At 38.3% G+C, this 20959-nt stretch overlaps 1 protein-coding gene across 2 annotated transcripts in view; it reads right to left on the bottom strand.

Annotated features, from left to right (window-relative positions):
- The window catches only part of ORC4 (origin recognition complex subunit 4), a 96914-nt gene that overhangs the window by 57934 nt on the left and 18021 nt on the right, over positions 1-20959 (bottom strand). Inside the window, exon 2 of one of the 2 annotated variants that reach the window (NM_001046301.2) lies at positions 12587-12646. The exons of the other annotated variant lie outside the window; for it this stretch is intronic. The gene's annotated coding sequence lies outside the window, so the exon portion shown is untranslated. The remainder of the gene's footprint in view (positions 1-12586; positions 12647-20959) is intronic. 2 annotated transcript variants of the gene reach the window in all.

Here is a 20959-nt window from a genome sequence, read left to right as displayed (position 1 = left end):
CTATTCTAAATAGGACTAGCGACAAAGTGTAAAAGAAGCTGAAGGTCTATGCATGATGAAGTCATTACTCATGTTGTCATCAAATGAAAAATAGGTGACTACAATTATTTAGGTGTATAAAATTTGGTAGAAGCTACTATTTTAACTATAAAGAGGAGCAGTAAAAAGGATAATCCCAAAGAATAGCTTACTTAATATTATTTCTTTAGAGTTTATACATCCTACATTATTGGTTTATGGTAGATCCTCCTCTAAACTTACATTTTGCTCAGGAGAATAAACCTAATTTTCAATTTCAGAGCTTCAAGTAATAACTGGTCTAATTTAAATTGCCTAATAAAACTAAAACCAATCCACTCCTGTAACTAGCTGCCTCTAATCCTGCTTTACATCACCATTATTTCTTGATTGGATATCTATGCGAGCTTTCTTCTCATCTCCAACACTTACCCCCCTTTTAATGTAAGTGAAAGTATCAGTCACTCAGTCCTGTCCAACTCTTTGCGACTCCTTGAACTGCAGGCTTCCCACTCCTTCACTATTTCTTGGAGCTTGCTCAAGCGTACGTCAACTGAGTTGGTGATGCCATCCAACCATCATCCTCTGTTGCCCTCTTCTCCTCCTGCCCTCAATCTTTCCCAGAATCAAGGTCTTTTCCAATCAGTTAGGTCTATGCATTGCATGGCCAAAGTATTGGAGCTTCAGCATTAGTCCTTCCACTGAATATTCAGGTTTGATTTTCTTTAGGATTGACTGGTTTGATCTCTGGCAGTCCAAGGGACTCTCAAGAGTCTTCACAATTTGAAAGCATCAGTTCTTCAGCACTCAGCCTTTTTTCAGGTCCAAATATCACATGTGTACATGACTACTGGAAAAACCATAGCTTTGACTATATGATCTTTGTCTAGGTTTGTCAAGGCTTTCCTTTTAATTTCATTGCTACAGTCACTGTCCACAGTGATTATAGAGCGCAATAAAATAAAACTTTCCACTGTTTCCACTATTTCCCCATTATTTAAACTAATTACTGGTAAGGAATTCTTTCATCTTGCTATTTGTTTTCCATATGTCTTACAGTTTTTTTGTCTCTCATTCTCTATATTATTATCTACTTTTGTGCTTGGTTGATTTTGGGGGTTAGAGAGAGATAGTGCTAAGTTGTGTCTGACTCTTGCGATCCCATAAACTATATAGTCGACCATGTTCCTCTGTCCATGGGATTCTCCAGGCAAGAATACTGAAGGGAGTTGCCATTTCCTTCTCCAGGGGAACTTCCTGACCCAAGAATTGAACCCAGGTCTCCTGCAGTGCAGGAAGATGCTTTATGGACTGAGCTACGCGGGAAGCCTTAAGGGATAGGGAAACATTTAAATTCCTTTCTTATTTCATTTCTTGTATATTCACAAGTATTTTCTTTGCCAGGTATCACAGAGATTGCTTTTAATGTGCTAAAGGTGTAAAAATCTAGTCTGTTACTTAAATAACATACCAACATCTTTGCTCCTTTACTGTTGCACCCCCACCCTTTTCAGTTGTTGATGTCACAGAGTTATGTCTTTTAATGCTGTGTCCAAAATCTTCAAGATGATCCAAAGAAATGAAAAGATACTCCATGCTTTTGGATTGGAAGGATCAATATTGTTAAAGTGACTTCCCAAAACAATGTACAGATTATGAGATCTCTATCAAATTACATATTACATTTTTCAAAAAACTAAAGCAAATAATGTTAAAATTTATAGGGAACCATAAAAGATCCAGAATTGCCAAAGCCATCTTGAGAGTTAAAAGAACAGAGCTGGAAGCACAACCCTATCAGACTTCAGACAATACTACAAAGTGACAGTAATCAAAACAGTGAGGTATCGTCACCAAAACAGACATGGATCAATGGAACAGAACAGAGCGTCCAGAAACAAACTCACACATCTCTTTGACAAAGGTGGCAAGAATATATACTGGAGAAATGACAGTCTCTCCAGTCAGTGGTGCTGAGAAAGCTGGACAGCTGCATGTAAATCAATGAAGTTAGAACACATCCTCACCATACACAAAAATAAACTCAAAATTGCTTAAGATTTTTATATTAAGACCTAACACCATAAAACTCCTAGAAGAAAACATAGGCAAAACATTCTATCACATAAATCGTAGCAGTGTTTTCTTAGCTCATTCTCCCAAGGCAAAAGAAATAAGGCCAAAATAAGCAAATGGGACCTAATCAAATTTATAAGCTTTTGCAGCAACAAAACAAAAAGACAACTTATGGAGTGGGAAAAATATTGCAAATGACAATGGCTTAGTTTCCAAACACAATGACAAAAAAAAAAAAAAAAAAACAAAAACCCACCACCACCACCAAAACCCAATCAAAAAGTGGGCAGAAGACCTAAATAGACATGTCTCCAAAGAAGACATACAGATGGCCAATAGGCATATAAGTTGCTCAACATCACTAATTATTAGACAAATACAAATCAAAATTACAATGAGGTACCACCTTATACCAGTCAGAATGTCCATCATCAAAAAACTCTACAAGTAAATGCTGGAGAGGGTATGGAGAAAAGAGAACACTCCTACATTGTGGGTGGGAATGTAAATTGGTGCAATAATTATGCTGAACAGTATGTTCACTTCAGTTCAGTTTCCTCGCTCAGTTGTGTCTGACTCTTTGTGAACCCATGAATTGCAGCACGCCAGGCCTCTCTGTCCATCACCAAATCCCGGAGTTTACCCAAACTCATGTCCACCAAGTCGGTGATGCCATCTAGCCATCTCATCCTCTGTTGTCCCCTCCTCCTCCTGCCCCCAATCCCTCCCAGTATCAGAGTCTTTTCCAATGAGTCAACTCTTTGCATGAGGTGGCCAAAGTATTGGAGTCTCAGCTTTAGCATCAGTCCTTCCAATGAACACCCAGGGCTGATCTCCTTTAGAATGGACTGGCAGGATCTCCTTGCAGTCCAAGGGACTCTCAAGAGTCTTCTCCAACACCACAGTTCAAAGGCATCAATTTTTTTCTTCATAGTCCAACTCTCACATCCATACATGACTGCTGGAAAAACCATAGCCTTGACTAGATGGACCTTTGTTGGCAAAGCAATGTCTCTGGTTTTTAATATGCTGTCTAGGTTCATCATAACTTTCCTTCCAAGGAGTAAGCATCTTTTAATTTCATGGCTGCAATCATCATCTGCAGTGATTTTGGAGCCCCCAAAAATAAAGTCTGACACTGTTTCCACTGTTTCCCCATCTATTTCCCATGAAGTGATGGGACCAGATGCCATGATCTTAGTTTTCTGAATGTTGAGCTTTAAGTCAACTTTTTCACTCTCTTCTTTCACTTTCATCAAGAGGCTTTTTAGTTCCTTTTCACTTTCTGCCATAAGGGTGATGTCATCTGCATATCTGAGGTTATTGATATTTCTCCCAGCAATCTTGATTCCAGCTTGTGTGTTTTCCAGCCCAGCGTTTGCAGGGTGACAATATGCAGCCTTGACATACTCCTTTTCCTATTAGCAACCAGTCTGTTGTTCCATGTCCAGTTCTAACTGTTTCTTCCTGAACTGCATATAGGTTTCTCAAGAGGCAGGTCATGTGGTCTGGTATTCCCATCTCTTTCAGAATTTTCCACAGTTTATTGTGATCTACACAGTCAAAGGCTTTGGCATAGTCAATAAAGCAGAAATAGATATTTTTGTGGAACTCTCTTGCTTTTTGATGATCCAGTGGATGCTGGCAATTTGATCTCTGGTTCTTCTGCCTTTTCTAAAACCAGCGTGAACATCAGGAAGTTCATGGTTCATGTATTGCTTAAGCCTGGCTTGGAGAATCAGGTTGCTTAGGTTTTATAAAAAAAGATCCCACTGACCTTTACCAATAACTCTACAGACATGCTCCTTGACATTAATCCATTTTGTTTTTACCCAGCTTTGTATAACACTTACTGCTTCAAAAAGCTGAGAGAGGAGTTTCTACCCCTAAAGATTCAAGTAGGTTGCCCAGGGAATTTTTTTTTTTTCCAGTGGACATCCATCTACTTTGTTCATGTCTTCCTGGCTACTACATACTTTGCATCATGGTAGCTGACACACCTGTCCAACAGTAGTATAGTATTAGTGCTTAACCAGTTCCCCATTCATCGTGTAATTAGGACAATGAGTACAATCTTCCATTAGCTCCATTATTTAGCTGGCTGCATCAGAGCAAATGTCTTTCCTCATCTCCTGAATCAAGCACATCTTTTTTGGCCTTTTTGAGTTAGGAATCTTTCATGTTGTTTGATACTAACCAGTCTTAGACTGGTACTCAGTTTATAACTTTCCTAAGTATTTTGTTTTTTAGGTACTAATTTTCACTTTTTTTAACCTAGGAATGTAAGTGTATCTCAGGAAATACTGATGAATGCTACTGAAATATACATATCAAAAAACAGTTAAAAAATTCTTTGCAAGAAATAAAAGTTTAGGTTTTTCTTCTTTTAATCAGTGGATAACATATAAGCATAAAACATTCATGGAATTTTTTTGTTTTTTTCATTCTTTAATTTTAAAAGTTTATATGACTATTTAGGAAACCACAAGGATCTCCCAAATAGATCACAGAACAGTGTACTATTTTGGAATACCCTCAGAAAGGTCTCTAAAGTGTCAGCTGGTCAGACAAAAACTTTTCGTTATTTTTTAGTAACAGGAAGAAAGAGAAACAACTTGTCTCTTTTTTTTTCCCCTTATGCTTTATGATTTGTGATCTCTTTTTCTATCTACTAAGAAGCCCCCTAGGGCTTCAGAGCTTGTTTACTTACTATGATGAAAGTCCACTGGCCTCCTGAGGCCTGTTTTATTCCATTCTTCTGTTTTCCCCTCATGATCCTCAAATATTTTTTACCTTACACTTAGCATGGTGAGAGATGCTGTCTATACCGGATTTCTCCATCTTCTCCATCTTCTGTGGCCTCTTATGTGTTTTATCAGCTTTGATGTAGACAGAACAATAATCAAGTCAATTTTCTCAGTAGCTCACAAAATGTGGTTCCACAACTGGTAACAGGAACATCACCTGGGACTTTATCAGAAATGAAATTCTCAAATTTGTTCCCAGACCTATTATGAAATGAGAAATCTGGGGCTGAGCTGCAGCAATCTTAATCACTTCCAGGTGTTGAATGGCTTTGGGCACTAGTGACTTGGAGTTTTCAAGGTCCATGTAACTCTGTATAGACTGATCTATCCATAATTCCATTTCATTACTAGTATTTAAATTTGTATTTTTTATGTTGAGAAATAGTCTATACAAGGTTGGCATCATAGTTCTGCGGCATCTTACTTGAAGCTGTATTCGATACTTCACTGCACTGTCAAAGTACTCCCAAAGCAATTGTTCTGAACAAGAATCCTTTCGAGCTTTATTCTTCCCCTCACCCCACCCTCCCACCCAACTCTTAACTGTTGTCTTGGTTCTCCTCTCCAATGTATTATGATAATTTATAAAAGGTACTCTGAATCAAGGTGGCCTTTGACAGCATGGCATATCAAATAAAGCACTTTACTGTAATCCCCACAATAATCCTATGAATCAAGTAATACTTTTATTTCAAATTTTACAGAGAAGAAAACTGGGACTTAGGAAGGTTAATTTGCAAAGGTCACACTACAGAACCAAGAATTCAACTCTAGGCTCTGGTGAACACAGAGCTGATAAGGACAGCTGACATTACCATCAATTTGAGTTTTCAAGTTCTCATTCTCCTTGACTTTGTCTGAATTTTCATTTATCTTAAATATGATACATAAGTGCCCTTTCCTGGACATCTTGCTTAAAGTTATGATTTCAATAGTGGCCTCAGATATTTCTTTTATCACATCACGAATGATTTAGAAAAAGTTCTGGCATCTTCATTTTCACTTCTGCCTTTGCTTTTCTGGTTTCATTTCAGATAAAAACCATTAACTCCCTTATTTCAAATGTTCGCTATTTCTATATTCAATTAGACTTACAATCTGTGTTGCTTAATTTTTTAGACATGCCAAAACGTTTGACTGTGTGTATCACAATAAACTGTGGAAAATTCTGAAAGAGATGGGAATACCAGACCACTTGACCTGCCTATTGAGAAATCTGTACACAGGTCAGGAAGCAACACTAAGAACTGGACACAGAGCAACAGACTGGTTCCAAGTAGGAAAAGGAGTATGTCAAGGCTATATATTGTCACCCTGTTTATTTAACTTATATGCACAGCACGTCATGTGAATTGCTGGGCTGGATGAAGCACAAGATGGAATCAAGATTGCTGGGAGAAATATCAATAACCCCGGATATACAGATGGCACCACTCTTACAGAAGAAAGTGAAGAACTTAAGAGCCTCTTGATGAAAGTGAAAGACAAGAGTGAAAAAGTTGGCTTAAAGCTCAACTTTCAGAAAACTAAGATCATGGCATCCAGTCCCATCACTTCATGGCAAATAGATGGGGAACAGTGGAAACAGTGGCTGACTTTATTTTTGGGGGCTCCAAAATCACTGCAGATGGTGACTGTAGCCATGAAATTAAAAGACTCATACTCCTTAGAAGGAAAGTTATGACCAACCTAGACAGCATATTAAAAAGCAGAGACATTACTTAGCCAACAAAGGTCCATCTAGTCAAGGCTATGGTTTTTCCAGTGGTCATATATGGATGTGAGAGTTGGACTGTGAAGAAAGCTGAGCGCTGAAGAATTGATACTTTTGAACTGTGGTGTTGGAGAAGACTCTTGAGAGTCCCTTTGATGGCAAGGAGATACAACCAGTCCATCCTAAAGCAGATGAGTCCTTAGTGTTCTTTGGAAGGACTGATGCTGAGGCTGAGACTCCAATACTTTGGCCACCTGATGCAAAGAGCTGACTCATTTGGAAAGACCCTGATGCTGGAAAAGATTGAGGGCAAGAGGAGAAGGGGACAACAGAAGATGAGATGGTTGGATGGCATCACCGACTCGATGGACATGAGTTTGGGTAAGCTCCAGGAGTTGGTGAGGGACATGGAGGCCTGGCGTGCTGTAGTCCATGGGGTTGCAAAGAGTTGACACTACTGAGCAACTGAACTGAAACTGGAATTCAGTAGCTGCAACTTTGAAATGAGTAGGGACAGTATTCCAAATCACAGCAAAATTAAAGAGAAATGGAAGATGTCTGGAGTACTGGTAAATATTAATAAAACAAGAAAAAGTGTAGATTTTGACAAGTAAATGTAAAATTCATTTCAGATACTCCTTTTAATCCTACAAGTCTTAATTGAAGGCAGTATAAATATCAAATATGCTGGCCTAATTCTGGAATGGAGAATGTATTGCTAATCTTTTTTTAATGTGTTAATAATAAACTATCAATCCAAAGTTATAAAAAGTAGTAGTTAATAATCTTTTTGTAAAGATAATTGACTTTACCTTCTCTTACATCACTAGACTTAGAGCTGTATATGCCATCTGATTAAAATTATTTTTAAATTAAAAAAAACTTTTATCTTTTGTTAATCTTGGGATCTCTGTGTTAAAAGAAATAAATTTCGTAATAAATTATCTATATTTTAAGCAGTTTGAATTTCCACTGCTGGATACTACCATGGTAATATTTTACTACATGTGTTTTACTTGAAGTATAAATCATTTGTATTTATATATGTATATTTATACTTACATATAAACTATATTTTATATATTTATATCCAGTATATATTCCTATACATATATGAATATATAATTATATGTGTAATATTTCTGTAATTTACTATTCTTTTACACTTGGCAGGCTTTTTTGAGGGTCATGGCATGTAATTGGGCTTTTCTGGTTGCTCAGTGGTAAAAAATCCAGACACATTGCAGGAGACAAAGAAGACATGGGTTGGATCCCTGAGTCGGGAAGATTCTCTAGAGATGGAAATGGCAACCAGCTCCAGAATTCTTGCTGGGAAAATCCCATGGACAGAGAAATCCCTGGTGGGACACAGTCCACAGGGTCACAGAGAGTCAGAAATGATTGAGCCAATGAGCACGCATGCACGCACATATGTGATTCCTCAATATTTTAAAATTTAGCTAAGTACTTGATTTAACCTAACTGGTCTACTTTTTTTAACAGCTAGTTTTCCTGTGGACATTCTCCACTGACTAACATTCATTCATTCATCACATATTTTCTTAAAAACCAATTATATGCCAATATTGCAGTACTTAATCTGGATACAAACATAATATGATTTCTGAGTCTTTCTTTCAAGGAGCCCATGGTCTAGTGGAGTAAACGTAAGTAAACAAAGTTATTTATATCACTGTGTGCTAATCAGGTTCCCTGAAAGGGGAAGATAGCACTTCAGGGACACAGAACCCTCAGATTTTGCCCAGAATAAGAGTGCATAGGGGTGTTAGAGAAAGTATTCCAGAGGAAATAATATCTCAACCAAGAGGTAAGTTTGGAGTGAGTCAGGGTATAGACAACTTTTGATTCTTCCAGGCATTATATTAAAGAGAAAAAGTCAGTGGGCTTAAGTGGGAAACTAGTCACTTAGAACATTTCCTTTAAATGATGTTACGGAGTTTGGGAATGACAATTTTGGGGATTAAACTGATGGGTTTTTACATGAAAGTGGAATTCTCTAGCGGCTCAGAAGGTAAAGAATCTGCTTGCAACGCAGGAGACCTGGGTTTGATCCCTGGGTCAAAAAACGCCCTGGAGAAGGGAATGCCCACCTATTGCAGTTTGCTAAGAAAGCCTTCTTAAGTGAACAATGCAAAGAAATAGAGGAAAACACCCTCAAGAAAACTGGAGGTATCAAGGGAACATTTCATGCAAGTAAGGGCACAATAAAGGACAGAAACAGCAAAGACCTAACTGAAGAGGAAGAGATTAAGAAGAGCTGTCAAGAATACACAGAAGAACTATACAAAAGAGGTCTTAAGTTCAGTTCAGTCGCTCAGTTGTGTCCGATTCTCTGCGACCCCATGAACTGCAGCATGCCAGGCCTCTCTGTCCATCACCAACTCCGGGAATTCACTCAAACTCATGTCAATCGAGTTGGTGATGCCATCCAGCCATCTCATCCTCTGTTGTCCCCTTCTCCTCCTGCCCCCAATCCCTCCCAGCATCAGGGTCTTTTCCAATGCGTCAACTCTTCACATGAGGTGGCCAAAGTATTGGAGTTTCAGCTTTAGCATCAGTCCTTCCAATGAATACCCAGGACTGATCTCCTTTAGAATGGACTGGTTGGATCTCCTTGCAGTCCAAGGGACTCTCAAGAGTCTTCTCCAACACCACAGTTCAAAAGCATCAATTCTTCAGCGCTCAGCTTTCATCACAGTCCAACTCTCACGCCCATATATGACTACTGGAAAAACCATAGCCTTGACTAGATGGACCTTTGCTGGCAAAGTAATGTCTCTGGTTTTTGATATGCTATTTAAGTTGGTCATAACTTTCCTTCCAAGGAGTAAGCATCTTTTAATTTCATGGCTGGCTGCAATCACCATCTGCAGTGATTTTGGAACCCCCAAAAATAAAGTCTGACACTGTTTCTACTGTTTCCTCAACTATTTGCCATGAAGTGATGGGACCAGATGCCATGATCTTCGTTTTCTGAATGCTGAGCTTTAAGCCAACTTTTTCACTTTTGTCTTTCACTTTCATCAAGAGGCTTTTTAGTTCCTCTTCACTTTCTGCCTAAGGGTGGTGTCATCTGAGGTTATTGATATTTCTCCCAGCAATCTGATTGCAGCTTGTACTTCCTCCAGCCCAGCGTTTCTCATGATGTACTCTGTATATACGTTAAACAAGCAGGGTAACAACATACAGCCTTGGCGTACTCCTTTTCCTATTTGGAACCAGTCTGTTGTTCCGTGCCCAGTTCTAACTGTTGCTTCCTGACCTGCATATAGGTTTCTCAAGAGGCATGGTGTAGTCATTCACTCACAGTCAGACACTCTGGAGTGTAAAGTCAAGTGAGCCTTAGGAAGCATTATTACGAACAAAGCTAGTGGAGGATATGGCATTCCAGATGAGCTACTTAAAATCCTAAAAGACAATGCTGTTAAAGGTGCTGCACTCAATATATCAGTAAATTCGGAAAACTCACAGGACTGGAAAACAGGAGTGGCCACAGTTCATTTTAATTTGAAAGAAGCATAGTACCAAAGAATGTATAAACTACTGTACAATTGCGCTCATTTTGCATACTAGCAAGGTAATGCTCAAGATGCTTCAAGTTAAAGCTTCAACAATAGGAGAACCAAGAACTTCCAGATGTACAAGCTGGGTGTACAAAAGGCAGAGGAACCAGAGATCAATATGCAAACATTCGTTGGATCATGGAAAAAGCAAGGGAATTTCAGACAAACATCTACTTCTGCTTCATTTAATACACTAAAGCCTTTGACTGTGTGGATCACAACAAACTGGAAAATTCTTAGATATGGGAATACTAGACTGCCTTACCTGTCTCCTGAGAATCCTGTATGTGAGTCAAGAAATGGCAGTTAAAACCTTAGGTGAAACACCTGGTTGAAAACTGGGACAGGAGTTTGACAGGCTGTACATTGTCACCCTGTTTATTTAACTTACATACAGAGTACATAATAGGAAATGCCAGGCTGGATGAATCACAAGCTGGATTTAAAACTGCCTGGAGAAATATCAACCACCTCAGATAGGCAGATGATGGTGGTGGTTTAGCCACTAAATTGTGTCCGACTCTTGTGACCGCATGGACTATATAGCCTGCCAGGCTCCTCTGTCCATGGGATTTTCCAGGCAAGAATACTGGAGTGGATTGCCATTTCCTTCTCCAGGGGATCTTCCAGACCCAGGAATTGAACCCAGGTCTCCTGCATTGCAGGCAGATTCTTTACTGACTGAGCTACAAGGGAAGCCCCCATTATTCTAAATGGCAGAAAGGGAAGAGGAACTAAAGAGCCTCTTCATGAGGGTTGAAGAGGTGCGTGAAAAAGCTGGCTAGAACTCAACCTTCAAAAAACTAAGATCATGGCATCTGATCCCATCTCTTCACAGCAAAAAGAAGGGGGAAAAGAGAGAGATTTTATTTTCCTGGGCTCTAAGAACACTGCAACCAAGAAATTAAAAGACATCTGCTCCTTGGAAGAAAAGCAATGACAAACCTAAACAGCTTATTAAAAAGCAAAGACATTAATTTGCCAACAAAGGTCCATATAGTCAAATCTATGGTTTTTCCAGTAGACATATATAGCTGTGAGAGTTGGACCATGAAGAAGGCTGGGTGCCAAAGAATTGATGCTGTGGTGTTGTAGAAGACTCTTCAGAGTCCCTTGGACTGCAAGGAGATCCAACCAGTCCATCCTAAAGGAAATCAACCCTGCATGTTCATTACAAGGACTGATGCTGAAGCTAAAGCTCCAGTACTTTGGCCACCTGATGCGAAGAGTCAACTCATTAGAAAAGACCCTGATTCTGGGAAAGATTGAAGGCAGGAAGAAAAGGGGATTACAGAGGACGAGATGGTTGGATGGTATTACTATCTCAATGGACATGAGTTTAAGCAAGCTCTGGGAGATGGTGAAGGACAGGGAAGCCTAGTATGCTAAAGTTCATTGGGATGCAAAGAGTTGGACATGACTGAGCGATTAAACAACAACAAAAACTTTATGGCATTTAATTTTACAATATCTGCCTGGATATGATGCTAACAGCACAGGCAAAAGGAAAAAAAGATATATTTGGCTTCATGAAAAATTTAAAGTTTGTTTATTAAAAGAAATTATTAACAGTGTAAAGGTAACCCACAGAATGGGAGAAAATATTTGCAAATTATTTTGCAAATACATATAGACTACATATAAGACTCTTAAAACTCAGCAACAAAAAAATAACCTAATTCAAAAATGGGCAAAGGATCTGAATGAACATTTCTCCAGGAAAGATATACAAATAAGCTCACTGAAGATGCTCAGTACCTCTAATATTAGGAGAATTCAAATCTAGACTATAATGAGATACTATACCCATTAGGTTGACTGCTCTATTAAAAACAAAAACAATAAAACAGAAAACAAGTGTTTAAGACAACGTGGAGATATGGGAGCCCTTACTACTGCTAGTTGAAAATGTAAAATGGTACTGCAGGCAGTGGAAAATAGTATGGCAGTTCCTCCAGTTACCATATGGTGTAGTATTACTGGGTATATATAAAGAACTGGGTATATATATAGGAAAAGAACACATCCTTGTTTACAGTAGCATTATTCACAACTGATCAAACATGGAAGCTGCCCACGTGTCCAATGATAGATAAATGGATAATCAAAATATGGTATATACATACAACGGAATGAGTTCAAGTGTTAGTTGCTCAGCTATGTCCAACTCTTTGCAACTCCAGGACTGTAGCTTGCCAGGCTCCTAGTCCATGGAATTCTCCAGGCAAGAATACAGGGGTGGGCAGCCATTCCCTTCTCCAGGGGATCTTCCAAATTTAGAGATTGATTAAATCTCACAAAGGAAGGAAAATCTTATAACTTTTACATATAGATATTTATAAAAAATAAAATTTAGAATGTATTTAATATTAAAATGATATTAATACCTTCACTTTATCCCTAAAGTGAGCACGGCATGTCATGTCACTACGAGTAACCCAGGAGTCCTAAAGAAAGAGAGGGAGATAAGTAACAGCAGTTATAAGAGTACCATCACGTGTTTATTCACTTTCAGCTTATTTTAACACAATGTAGGTATTTGGGCCCAGTTGGATGGAATTAATAAATTCAGTTGAGTTGGTGAACTAAGGCGCTGTTATGATGTTTTAAATGAAAGAAAAATGATTCAGGTGTTTTCCAATAAACTGCAGATCTTTCCTGGAAGGAAAACTGGCTGCCTGTTAAAAGCATGCTGCCTAGCAAAAATAAAACAAACAACCCCAAACAAAAATACTTTATAGAGAAAAGAAATTGCTTTTTGAAAGAAACTTGTACTATGGAGAGAGCACTTGTTTTCAAAACATTGAAAACAATGTTTTCATCTCTGATTTTGTGGTCAAAAATGCTGTATTATGTTTAAAAACTGTAGTGTATATAAAAATTAAGTAGAAAATAATATTGTGTATAAAATGTGTATTACATATAAAAATTTGTATTATGTATAAAAATTCTCATACATGTGCACTTAAAAGCACTTATAAAGAGGACTTCCTTACAGTTGTACAAAGAGTATGAGTCAGTTTTATAACCATTTGTTAAAAACACCACTTTCCAATGAGTTTGCAAAAACAACTAATTTACATTAGAAAAAATAAAATTTATTAATAAAATTTCCACAAAACATTCTGTAAAACTGGAAGATGAGTGAAAATTAAAAGCATACAAATGATCATTATTTTCTTGAATAACCTTTTGGCGGGGAGCAAAACTCGAAAGTTTCAGCCGAGAAGCATATTTATGACAAGAACTCTTGGTGCATTAAAAAAAAAAGTAATACTATTCTACTTCCGATAAGGGCTGAAGAAAACACTAAAAATAATAGTACTATCAACTTCCTCTAATTTAGGTACAAGTTAAAAAATACAAATTCTACAACTGTTTATCTAATGTCCAACTCTGGCTGACATTTACCAAAGTAGAGTAAGAATGAACAAAAGATTAAAACTTTGCCTCTCTTCAGTTACAGAAATGTTTTTGATAAGATAAACAGTAAAATAATATAAAACAAAGGCATTTTAGAAGAAATCTGTGGGTGGTTTCCATGTTTTGTTAATGTTCTTTGAGATGAAACTTAGGTATTAATAAGAATAAATTTAAGCTATTTTTCAATCAACTAGAATTAATTTTCACATCTCTTTCCACTTGAAGTATTTATACCAAGGTAAAGATTAAAACAGAGTTCAAAGAAATGTTGAAGGTGGAGGAAATAAGCAATAAAATAGGTATAAATTCCATGTTAACAGATAAGCAAACACATTTTTAGTATTCCTAAAAGGATCAGACTGAAAATGTTATCTATGAAATTATGCAGATTTAGTAAGTCAAGTTGGGAAACAGTTTCTGCTAAGATGTTTCCTAGATTTCCCCAGAGCTGAAGCATAACTCCACATAAAATAACAGTCTTTTGTGATTTCTAGATATTCTTGTCCATAGTAAACAAACTGGTAGTTGCTGACGATTTTATCTTTTTTCCCTCCTCATTTGTTCCCAGAGAATAAGATGAATCCAAGTTTTAATAATATTTAATCATATGATGACATGCTGCTTTCTTCACTAATATTAAAAGGAAGAAAAATATTTTATAATGTTTAATTACTCAAAAACAACCATATGGAAATGTTTGCAATTCTCCAGAAAAGCCATTCTATATCTCAACTTTTGAGTTTTCAATACTGCATAGCAGTGTACCTGGAACCACATATATATAGGGAGACATGCCCTAACACAAATACATGTATATCTATGCATAGATATATGTGCACAGATACTATACATACATATTTTAGTAAATGTATTTGTTTGTAAAGTATCTTTTACAATCCTGACATCAAATAAGCCCACTGAGTTGTTTCAGGAAACACAGTAGATCAACAGTCACAAAATAAGTAAACAACTGGGAAAATCATAGGTTTAATAACATAACATCTTCAGGGGAAAAACAGGCTTTTATGAGTTACTACAGTGTTTTGTGATTATTAACCATGGAGCATCCCTTGTGAATGATGAGAAGTATAAACTTTGCACTAGTGTAAAACTGAATAAAAAAGAAGTAATATTGGGAGGACTTCTTTAAAACACATTATCTAAAAATATGTCTGCAAACAATCTAGAAACTCTTTCAGCTTTTGGAATGTACTGTATCACTTTACTGGCACTGATTTACATTATAACTGTATCTTTCAGTGACTCTGCCTGCAGTGCCTGAGACTGGAGTGCTATCCCTAAGATAGGAAGATCCCCTGGAGAAGGAAATGGCAACCCATGCCAGTATTCCTGCCTGGAAAATCCCATGGACAGAGGAGCCTGGTGGGGTTACAGACCATGGGGTCGCAAAAGTCGGACACAATTTAGCAACTAAACAACAATCACAACCACCAACAGTAGTTTTTATTCTCTGAGCACATAGAATTTGACTAGCAATGTGCTAAATAGGAGGAGGGAAAACTTGTGAATCAAAGCTAATTTTTTTTTTTTTTTGGAAAGAGTAAAGTATCAAACATGGGACTCAAGATTTAAGAAAGACCTGGGTACTAAAGCCAGTAAGTAAAGAGAGAACACACATAGGCTAGTTTTATCTGAAAAGCTCTGAACCTTGTATAAAGCAGCACTGCAGTTTTTTGAAAGATCAATCACTCCAGGGCATATGTTCACTTGAGAAAAATGATGAATAGAATCCTCCCCACTATTAATGTATTTTTTCCTTTGACATGCTCACACAGTTGAATTTATGTAAATATGATATGCTACAACCCCAGTGAATTAATTAGCAAATGTTAATTAATAATGTTAATTATTTTAGAAGGAAAAACTGAAAATAACATTGCCTTAGAGAGAAAACATTCGAGAATTTCTAGAAATTACTCATGTGAACACAAATTCTTAGAATTTTCTCTAAAAACTTAAAGAACAGTATAATTCTAATGAGACTTTCACTTATGCAGGAATTAAAAGGAGACTAAATTCCTACAATTTGAGTACTAGGGCCAAAGAAATTATGCTTTCTAATTGAAGCTCCAATAATTTGGCCACCTGATGTGAAGAGCTGACTCACTGGAAATGGTGATGCTGGGAAAGACTGAAGGCAAAAGCAAAAGGGAGCAGCAAAGGATGAGATTGTTAGACAGCATCGCTGACTCAATGCACATGAATTTAAGCAAACTCTGGGACACACGGGAAGACAGAGGAGCCTGGTGTATTGCAGTCCAGTCCATGGGGTCACAAAGAGTTGGACATGACTTAGCAACTGAACAACAACAATGAGCACCCCATCCCAAGAGCATGTTTAAGTAACTTTGTTGTAACGGCTAAAAATTTGAGTTTAAACATTTTTACTGTAATAAGATCTTAAAATAGTTGTTTTTTAAATTTTTTATGGGAGGGAATGTTAAAAAAATTTGGTTGGTTTTTTTGTTTTAAAAAGACAGAACTTTTTCTTATACAACATTATATAATACAGAGGAAAGCATTATCTTTTTCATATTCTAAACTAGGGGAATGTGCAAAAAAAACTTGTTATTCTTTATATTGCAAAATAACCATTCATCATAATGACTTTAAGGCAACAGAATATTCAAACTATCTTCATAAAAGTTATAGCCTCACTTTTTAAAAAAAGATCACTAAATACAATGCCATCATTTTCTCAAAGGAAAAAGTGAGACACAACTTTACTCCTAGATTCAGTTGCAAGCAAATTTAGGTTAAGAACTAGGGTTCAATACATCTGTCCTTTACTGCAAATCTTCCTAACCCCAAGGTTAAAGGTCTGTCTGTAAGACAACGAATGAATGACCAATTATGAGCAAATGGGTTCAAATATTGTTGTTGTTTATTTGCTAAGTCCTCTTGACTCTTTCGGAGAAGGCAATGGCAACCCACTCCAGTACTCTTGCCTGGAAAATCCCATGGTGGACGGGGGAGCCTGGTAGGCTGCAGTCCATGGGGTCGCGAAGAGTCAGACAGGACTGAGCAACCTCACTTTCACTTTGCACTTTCATTCATTGGAGAAGGAAATGGCAACCCACTCCAGTGTTCTTGCCTGGAGAATCCCAGGGACGGCGGAGCCTGATAGGCTGCTGTCTATGGGGTCGCACAGAGTCAGACATGACTGAAGCAACTTAGCAGCAGCAACTTAGCAGCTTGACTCTTTTGAAACCCCGTGGACTGTAGCCCACCAGGATCCTTTAATCCAAGGGATTTCCCAGGCAAGAATACTGGAGTGCCACTTTATTCTCCAGGGGATCTTCCCGACCCAGGGATCAAACCTGTGTCTCCTTCGGCAGGCGTGTTCTTTCCCACTGAGCCCAAGGAAGCCTAGGTTCAAATATACTGTCTCCTATACTGGTATTATTATTTATACAACTTTTCTCCTGTATACACCATTCTCTTTCTGAGAAAACACTATTCCTTAACTACAGATGTAAGGAAAACAATAAAATTCATCCTCATTGAAACAAAAAGTGCCCAACAACCATAAACTAAAGGACCAGTCACATTAACCGGCTACAGGGAGAACTCAGTAGTCTGGTTGAAAAACACTTAAATACATCCTGACCAATCCATTTCCTAATTCTTCAATAAGACAGAGCTAGCTCCTGATACCCAGATTATTCCTTAAAAAGGCAGCAGGTAAACAGACATGGAATCTCCAACACTGGATTTATGGTACAAACTACCTGTTAACTTAAAAAACAGCTTTTCTAAGTAAACACAAGACAGTACACAGGGGAAAGTCTTTTCTCCCCTAGAAGGTAGACCAGACTGCATAACAATGAGTCAAGCTTAATGAAAAGTGTAGGCTCAGAATCACAGGCTTCCCCTTTAAGCAAGCTGACTGAGTATACCACTTTACCTTGACTTCCTTGGAAATGCCACAGAAGAAACAATAATACAAAGGACATTATCTATGCCATCTGGAAAGCAAAAAAGCTGAGATGACCAAAATGTTAAAGAATTTCTATAGGGTATAAAGCACATGAACTAAAAATCCACTAGGATAGAGGGCATTTACAACCCAGTATTAGTAAAAGAAAACTTAAAAAAAATAAGTTTGCTCAGCAGAACTCCAGAATAACTGTAAGATCTAAAGTAGCAGCAGGACAGGGAACTCCCTGGCAGTCCAGTGGTTAGGACTCTGTGCTGTTACTGCTGGGGGTCAGGTTTGATCCCTGGATGGGGAACTAAAATCCCACAAGCAATGCTGCCGAATATAAATAAAGGAGCAGCAGGACACAGATTACAACGACAAGGAAAGTGAATGGTGGTAAAGAAGTATACCAATATCCAACTTTGAATACTCAGAAGCTCCATTTATATCAATTGAAGGCAACACTTACAGTTCTCTAGGTAAAATGAGAACTGCATGAGAAGATACAAGGAATAGGTACTAAGATCTGAGAAGGGGAGATGGTACCCTAGATAACTTTCTGGCCCTCTTATAGGAAGAGATCTTACTCTCAAATGCAAGGTTTTATTTACTCTAACCAGCCTCCAAATGCCCCAACTGTTCCCATCTTCCAGTATTAATTGCTTTGAGTAAACTCCTATCTCACTATAAGTTGGCTAGTATAACCAACAGGTTATTGTGGTATTAGATTGTGCAAAAGTGCAAAAGTAACTGCAGTTTGGACCCTGAATTTTAAATCATTATAACTAGGCTCAAACACATCTTTATTTATTAAAATAGGAACCATTATAACGAACACATTTTTGCCAAAAATAAATGTTTGTTTAACTCTGTAGCATAAAAACCCATTCTTCAGGATACCATGAACTCTTGGTAAGCATTTTTTGCAGCCTGCTGGTTGTGGAGACTTTTTAAAAAGTGGTAGTAAGCTAGAGGTCAGGTGAATATGGAGAATGAGTCAAAATTCTGTAGCCCAATTCATTCAACTTTTGAAGTGTTGGCTGTGAGATACACAGTCAGGCACTGTCTTGCAGAAAAATTGTGCCCTTTCTGTTGACCAATGCCAGCTATGGGTGTTGCAGCTTTTGGTGCATCTCATTGACTTGCTGAGTATATTTCTCAGATGTCATGGCTTTTCCAGGATTCAGGAAGCTGTTGTGAATCAGACTGGCAGCACAACACCAAACAGTGATCATGACCCTTTTTTTTGGGTGCAAGTTTGGCTTTAGGAAGTTCTTTGGTGCTTCTTCTCAATCCAACCACTGAGCTGGTTGTTCCAAGTTGTTGTATAAAATCCACTTTTCATTGCACATCACAATCCGATGGAGAAATGGTTCACCGTTAAGGCACAGAGTAAGAGAAGATGACACTTTAAAACGTTAATTTTTTTGATTTGCGGTCAGCTCAAGGGACCCACTTATCAAGCTTATTCACCTTCCATGATCCTCTCAATTGGTCACTGTCAACTTCCAAAGGCCAACCATTGCTCCTCATCTTCAAGGCTCTTGTCTCCTTTGCAAAACTTCTTGAGCCACCACTGCAATGCATGTTTGTCAGCAGTTTCTGGGCCAAAGGCACTGTTGATGTTACAAGTTGTCTCCACTGCTTTAGGACCCATTTTGAACTCGAATTTGCTTTTTGTCTAACATCATTTCCATAGTCTAAAATACATTAAACAGCAAGTAATAAGTCATTAGGCTTCTCTGGAAGCTCAGCTGGTAAAGAATCTGCCTGCAATGCAGGAGATCCCGGTTCGAGTCCTCAGTTGGGAAGATCCCCTGGAGAAAGGACAGGCTACCAAACTTCAGTATTCTTGGGTTTCCCCGGGGTTCAATTAGTAAAGACTCCACCAGCAAGGCAGGAGACCTGGGATTGATCCCTGGGTTGGGAAGATTCCCGGCGAAGGGCATGGCAACCCACTCCAGTATTCTTGCCTGGAGAATCCCCATGGACACAGGAGTCTGGTTGGCTACAGTCCATGGGGTCACAAAGAGTTGAACATGACTGAGTGACTAACCACAGTACAGCACAGTAAGTCATTAGCAAGCAACATAAAGCAAGAAATGCACATTAAAATGACGTATAACATAACAACATTTAAGAATGTATCCCAATTTGTTGTTGTTCAGTTGCTTAGTCATGTCTGACTCTTTGCAATCCCAAGGACTGCAGCACGCCAGGCTTCCCTGTTCTTCACTATCTCCCTGAGTTTGCTCAAACTCATGTCCATTGAGTCAATGATGCCATCCAACCATCTCATCCTGTCGCCCCCTTCTCCACCTGTCCTCAATCTTTCTCAGGATCAGGGTCTTTTCCGATGAGGTGGCTCTTTACATAAAGATGGCCAAAGTACTAGAGCTTCAGCTTCAGCATCAGTCCTTCTAATGAATATTCAGAGTTGACTTCTGAATCAGTCCTTCTAATGAATATTCAGAGTTGACTTCCTTTAGGATTGACTGACTGGTTTGATCTTCTTGCGGTTCAAGGGACTCTCAAGTATCTTCTCCAACACCACAGTTCAAAAGCATCAATTCTTCAGTGCTCAGCTTTCTTCACAGTCCAACTCTCACATCCATACATGACTATTGGAGAAACCACAGCTTTGACCATACAGATCTTTGTTGGCAAAGTGATGTCTCGGCTTTATAATATGCTGCCTACTTTGGTCATAGCTTTTCTTCCAAGAAGCAAGCATCTTTTAATTTCATGGCTGCAGTCACCATCTGCAGTGATTTTGGAGCCCAAGAAAATAAATTCTGTCACTGTTTCCATTGTTTCCCCATCTGTTTGTCATGAGGTTATGGGACTGGATGCCATGATCTTAATTTTTTGAATGCTGAGTTTTAAGCCAGCTTTTTCACTCTCCTCTTTCACCTTCATCAGAGGCTCTTTAATTCCTCTTCACTTTCTGCCATTAGGGCGGTGTCATCTGTGTATCTGAAGTTAAATGGCAAATTTCAACAATGTAAAACCACAATTAGTTTTGCACTAACCTAATATTTATGGAGGGTGACTTCTGAGGATAGAAGGCTTGACTTTCCCTGGATCACCTGCTCTGGGTGAAGCTACCTGCCATGTAAGGAAGACAGTCAGGCAACCTGACAAAGACGTCCACATGGTAAGGAACTGAGAAGTCAGTAGTAACTTGCCAACAACATGAGTTAACCAGTTCGGATGAAGATTTTCCACCTCCTTTCAAGCCTTCAGATGACTGCAACTACAGCTAACATCTTAACTATAACCCATAAGAAACCAAGAGCCACAACCATCTATCTAAGCTGTTCCTGAATTCCTGATCCACAGAAACTATGTGGGAAAATAAATATTTTTTTAAGCAATTACTGACTGTAACTAT

The sequence above is a fragment of the Bos taurus genome, chromosome 2 (genome assembly GCF_002263795.3).
Source record: "Bos taurus isolate L1 Dominette 01449 registration number 42190680 breed Hereford chromosome 2, ARS-UCD2.0, whole genome shotgun sequence".
In the NCBI taxonomy this organism is placed as follows: domain Eukaryota; kingdom Metazoa; phylum Chordata; class Mammalia; order Artiodactyla; family Bovidae; genus Bos; species Bos taurus.
This window is presented reverse-complemented; position numbering and strand designations above follow the sequence as displayed.